We start from the raw sequence: 6,997 nt of genomic DNA, 5'->3' as shown, positions 1-6,997 counted from the left end.
CAAGGAGCTGTTGTGGGGATGTTGTTGCAGGGAAGATGGTTGTCTGTTTATTGCAGCTGTGTGAAAATAATTGTGGGGCAGTTGTTTCCGATAAAATGATCATTCTGCCCCTGTTTAAATACACATATACAGAAATTTGTTTGCATAGGCAAAATGACAATCATTGCATTCAAATATTATAATATCTTTTTAAAAGCATATTATTTTAACAGCTTTATAATAACTCGTTATTAGTTATCATAGTAGTTTTTTATTTATATATCTATAGCATGTCTATATCGAAAAGGCTTTTGCCAATCCATAGTTATTCAATGCTTTTTAATCAATTAGCAATATGAGGATCTCTAGCTCACCTAAACAAATAAAAAGGATTCCATCTACAATACGTTCAACATACATACAAGAATATGATATATAAATTTTATATTATAAAAAAAATACCATGATGAAATAAAAAAAATATTTTATTATTATTTTGATCAAATTTAATACATACTAACCTAGTTATTGATTTATATGAAAATATTTATTCCTTCAAAATAAAAAATTCTAGTTATTGATTTATATGAAAATATTTATTCCTTCAAAATAAAAAATAAAAAAATATGCACAAACTTCATTAGAATTTGTACAACAAATAACATGCATGATAGGGCTAATCATAAGATCATATTGTATATTTAAAATGTGTCAGCGCTGATCTTGAAAGGATCTAAAGGTCCAGAAGGGAAGAGTACGGTGAAGGCTAACCAATTCCCAAGAGGTCATGAAGTGCACATGAGCAAAAGTGCAAAGCCATATGAAACAAGCCAACAAGACCAAAATTCATTCTCATAGCTAAGGCCAAAACTCTAGAGCTATTTAAGATCCTAGCACCAAAATCCTACAAGGGGCAGACCAATCCGACCGACCACATAGCCATGTTTGTTATATGTTTGTTAAGGATTGTTGATAGCCCGAGTCATTATGGATCACAATACATTTTTCAAATTCACATTACCATAATCAAAAGTAAATAAAATTCAGAAAGTTACTCTTCACATTAAATTTTAAAAACCAATTTTAAAAACACTTTGCACTCCTACACATCTTACTCAACCATCACAAGGAAAAGTAAAATGGAACTATGTAGAAAACATAAAGTGCACACCACAAGGAATCATTTGAACCAAAAAAATCCACTAAATAATTGTGTTTACATAACTGCACACCACAAGGAATCATTTGAACCAAAAAAATCTACTAAATAATTGTGTTTACATAAATACAATAAGAAAAATACACAATACTTATCTTCCTATTATTTATAAAGCTCTGAGAATGCAACCCCATCGATCTCCTGATCCCTTGCTGCTCTCCTGAATACTCGCCACACAATACAACTCAAAATCCTCACCAAATAATCAATGAAACCTATCCCATAACAAAGCTTTTCTCCTCCTTTCCTTTCTTACTTTAATCCTCCAAAATAGGCTGCATAAACTCCTCCTAATAACTCTTTAAACGGCTGAATAACTCCCTAAATCCTGTGCATGAAACTAATGAAAACTTCCTAGATAATTTCTGGCGCCAAGGGGCTAGCACCTAGGTGTTCGTACCTATGTTTGCCTAATCGGGCATGGACGCCTAGGCACCCATAAATCTGGTGCCAAGGTGCTAGTGAAGTGGTACCTAGGCGCCCAATGGCTGATGCTTAATTTCCAGCCTCTCGGGTTCCCAGGTCTGGAACTGGTGCCTAGGTGCCCAAGAATTCTAGCACCTAGGCGCTCATCCCTTGTAGCCTTCTTAGCTCCAAGTCTCCTCCGCATTGCTCCATGTTCTCTCCACTTGCTCCACTTATAATACCTATTGTACCTGCAAGAAATAACATAAAAAGGCATTTCTTTAAAGTGCAATTTCATCCATACAAATGTGCAAAATATAAAGAAATTTAAGCAGCCTTTTCTACACATCAAATACTGCAGAAGGACATCAAGGGATTCTCAAGAAGGTGTGAGTTATGCCATAATTATATGCATCGCTACAACATCATCTAACTCACAAATTACATCCCATTGCTAGTACATGGCTATTCATTGTCTAGGGACTCAATATTCTTGGACTCTTCCTCCCATCACAGGGCTAGAAAAAGTTTTTGCTCATTGTTGTAGATTACTTTACAAAGCAAGTCGATAATAAAATACTCCCTCGAATCACCATGAAAGTCATCTAAAATTTTATTTAGACTGAAACAATCTATTGGTATGTGTTATCATTCATAACTATGATAGACAGTAGAACACAATTTGTCGATCAAAGGGTAAAATGTTTTTGCTTAAGTCAAGGGATTAACTTGAAGATTGTTTCCATCCACCATCCTTAAACGAATGGCCATGCCCAAGCAGAAAATAAAATCTTCCTAATTTTTCTATAGAAAAAAGTTTAAGGAGCTAAAGAAAATTTGGTTGAGGTTCTATCTTCTATACTTTGGGCGGCCTAAATGACATCTTTCACCGTGATCCGACAAATCATGTTTATGCTATCAAACGGGATAGAGGCGGAGATACTTATTGAATTAAACCATCACATCTACAAAGTGGTGGTAGCTTCAACATTTAATGAAGCAGATTTAACCAAGTGGCATGAAGCTAATGACAAAGGTGTGACACTCACACTCAACCTTCAAAGGAGAAACAAGCTGACTAAGCATTTAAGCAAGGAGAATGAAGAGACAGATGACTCTATACTATAATACGCATGTTCGATAGAAGACTTTCACCATCAGAGAACTTACACTAAACAATGCTAACCTAACCGTATGAGAACAAGCCATGAGAAAGCTTGACCAGAAGTGTACCGGGCGATTCATCATCAAAGATAGGGTCAACCAGATGACCAGAAGTGTACCGGGCGATTCATCATCAAAGAGAGGGTCAACCAGAGAGCATATAAACTGAAGACCTACAAGGGAAAAGGAGTTCCTTGGACATGGAGTGGGGAAAATTTGAAGATATTTAATCCCTAGTAAAGATTGTGTATTTTGATAATAAAAATGTGTTGCAATTCTTATCCTATATTTTATTCTCAATTCTATAAAATTAATGAAGTAAAATTTCTTCTACCCATGAATTTGATTCCAAGTGCAACCAACAGTTAGAAAACATGAGAAGTTCATCCAGGGGATCATAAAAACCCAACTGATATTTGGGGAACTCAAATCAACCCATTGGCAGCGATTCCACCCGAGCAATAAAATCAACAATGATGGGTAACGTTCAATTGGTAAAATGTCTTATGAAAAAATGATAAATAATGTCTGATCAGTAAAGTTTTCTCACAAATTTAAAATAACATGTAGCATTTAATCAATAATATTTTTTTTAGAAACTGACAAAGACGTTCAACATCCAATTGGAATAATATATAAGATCCAACTCGCAATGCTCATGCATCATAAAATCTCATGTCTCATAGCTCAAAACTGTTCAAGCTCTAGCAACAATCTTCCTAACCCATCTTTTATAAAATTCATTGTAGATAGCATACAAATCAACTAAATATTGAGTTTAGATGATTACTTCCATGAAGACTACAACAAGACCCGCTTAATATGTTCGTCTTAAGGTGGGTTCATCCAAAGAGATGACCTAATCGAGCTCCCACGATATGGGAGGTTTAAGACATGAGTCAGGTAGTAACTTAGTAGATATATCGAGAATTCTCTTAACATGCCAACTCATCAATCATTCAATACAAGGTTCAAAAACAAAAATTACTCATAACAAAGGTAAAATACAAGAAAAAAGGTGCGAATGATAAAAAAATTTAATGTTTCATTTATGATAAAAAAGAAACTTTACAGTCTATAATTTTTATTTATAAGTGTTGGATAAAAAAGTAACAGAAAATATGTAAGTAAAATGCTAAAAAAATCGAGAGCGACTATACATTCAAGAACCCGTTGTTATAATGATAACTCTCGTTGCCCCCTTCTCCGAATCAAACATCAGTGTGGCATGTCGGTCCATTTAGTGAAAATTAATGGGCATTTACCATTCGACAAACGCCAAAGAAAACTCCATCTCTAAAATTCCAAAACGAAGGACCGCATAAGCCAAGTTGGAGGAGAGCTAAAAAAAAATTCAATAGAAGTCTTCATAATTGCCATCCAGTCTTTTATGGCTCAATTTTCCTCTTAAGTGGTTGAAAGGAACTTTTACTGCCTGAGCGTCTTTACCTTGATTGTTATTCCCTCTCCTTGGCCCAACCACTTTCCACTTAATCTCTTGTCGCTTCTAGTGTTCCTGACGAAGGATGGTTGACTTGAGATGAGAAGTTTTCCACGACATTAATCGATCTGAGTTGTAATAACCTATGTACGGTAATAGATTATACCAAGTTCAGTGTGCAACAGATTATTAAGCCCAATATCTATTTGAAAGGAATTCATTTTATCTTTTAATTTTCATTACATAAAGCCACAAAGTCACTAATAATAATATAAAGATAAAACAAAAAATCAACATCTTTTTATTTTCCTTAGGTACATCAAAATTATTTACATCCAAAATATTTATATAGATGAATCATGATTTTATAATAAGCCCAACATAACATACAAATTTATCACGATCATAAAATACATATATAAAATATACATCTATCAGCAAGTACTATTTGCTCACTCCACTAGATCCTTACGTTTCCCTAAAAATATGTAAAAACAATGAGTAAGTGAATAACTAAGTAGGTTACACAAAGCCTACAACTGAAATCAATTTACAAAAATAGAACAATATACATGATTGCATTATAATCATGTCATATATGTTAAACAAGTCGGTATGTAGGTCACCAAATACTCATATGTATACTGTAAAATATAAACTCGTAATATGATATCAAATCACAATAGTAGCAATGTACTAAAATACATATAATAAAAAATAACTATCATCACACATATAATGTAAAAATTAGGTGATCTGACTAATCATACGTGGTATTTTCCCTATATCTATCATAATAAAATATGTACAATATCATATCAGTAAAAATGGTCAGAGTAGCAGTCATGTAGTGTACACGGAAGTCGTCACGACGTGGTATTTTCCCTATATCTATCATAATAAAATAGGTACAATATCATATCAGTAAAAATAGTCAGAGCAGCAGTCATGTAGTGTACACGGAAGTCGTCACTCCAGCCTGTTGGCACTCATAACATATAATAATCACCCCTTACATCTCCCAACATGCATCGAATGACAGCATCCTTGAAGATGGGAGATCAGGTCACATCAACAAATGTAGAGGGATACTGAGATGGCATAGGGGAGTCAAAATGACAGTTCCTTAAGAGGTTTATCAATGCAAACCTCTCATTCAAGTTTGTGCTCACCTTTGTCTCCCCATATTGCATCGGGACCCACTTGAATGCAGATCTCTTATGATTCTTCTAAAATGCTACAAAATTCAAGTTGCTTGAATTAGTCACTAATGTCTTCCCCTCATAGCGATGCTCCCCTTGTGACTAATTGGCTCAAATTGATCCCTTTCGAGTGACCAGTCAGGCAGCCTGAAGAAGGACAGTTGGCTTGATGCATCACAGATTGGTCAATGAACACTGGAATGACCAACCGAGGGGTGACAGATCCTATCTCTCCCCTTTCTGTTGAAGTGTCCACCTCATGACTACTCAACTCTATCTGGCTATAGAGAACTTTTAGCTGACACCAAAAATATTGACCTCTCGATGATGATTAGCGTGTATACTACAATTCTTTGAAAAACAACAAATGAATGAGAAATATAATAAACATGTTTCACACCTTCCAAGTTTTCTCTAGCACGAATCACCTTAGGCGTCAATCGACCCGTCGTTCAGACAAGTTCAAAGCAATCAATCAAACGAGCCTTCTGTTTGGCCACACGAGCAGCAACCACCAACACCCTTTTAAAGCTTGTGGGAATTCGATACCTCCCAATCTTTCTTAATTATCTCACCGAAGACAGTTAGTTGCATCACTCAATTAACAAGCCCTTGCTCAAGATATTGGTGGACAGACACTTGTTGATCCTTTACTTTGGAGACCTCTAATGGCACCCTGACCGATTCTTTCTACTTTTTTGTGGGGTTTCTTTAGCTGGAACTGTCGATGTGCCACCCATGTATAGAGGAACTAAGGCAAAAGCGGGGTTTTTAAACCTTCACCTTCTGAGCAGTCATGTCCTTTCAACTTCGTAAAGGCAAAATAGATTAGAACTTTATTGGGGACATCACCCAAGGGTCTTAATATGTTCTTCATCGCAACACACAAATGTCATCTGACTCAAAGAAGAAAATATGTAGAGTAGATTATGCAAGGGAAGGGGTCTCACCACACCCTATTTATAAGAATCAAAGGAACAAAAAATCAAGGGAGTTTATTTATTGAATCATTAATTGAAATTGAATGTGATATACTTTTGCTTTAAATTCTTTTATTTTTATTGCAATGTCACTTTCAAGAAGTACGAGAATCGGGGAACTAAAATATGTGCATAAAAAATATGCCAGTGCTGATCTTAGAAAAGACAAAATACCCTCTAGTAGACCTGATCCAAAAGTGGATCCAACTTCCACAAAATTTCTAACTATCCCAGGGACGCCCAAGGGCTCCTCACTAGTTATCAAGGATCAACAGACAAACTAGATCAGTCAATCGACCAGCACTGACTAAGCTCAATCGACCAAACCAATTCTTTCAACCCAAAGCCAAATAAGTTTAATCGACTGAGTCATAAATAAGTTGGATGATAAGATTATTCATATAAAATAACCTAAATACCCTAGTACAAACCATTTTAAACCGGAGATAAAAATGTATTATCATTGTTGTACCCTTTTCTCTATAACAGGTGATCATTTTATGAATAAATAAACACATGTTATTGTTTATTATTTTTCATTTCTCTATCTCACTTGCCCCCTCGCCGACCCCCCCCCCCCCACCCACCCCCCCCCCCCCCACCCCCA

Source organism: Phalaenopsis equestris, unplaced genomic scaffold, assembly GCF_001263595.1.
Source record: "Phalaenopsis equestris unplaced genomic scaffold, ASM126359v1 Scaffold000173, whole genome shotgun sequence".
NCBI classification, from domain to species: Eukaryota; Viridiplantae; Streptophyta; class Magnoliopsida; order Asparagales; family Orchidaceae; genus Phalaenopsis; species Phalaenopsis equestris.
The sequence above is the reverse complement of the archived record's forward strand: the minus strand, read 5'-3'. Positions refer to the sequence as shown.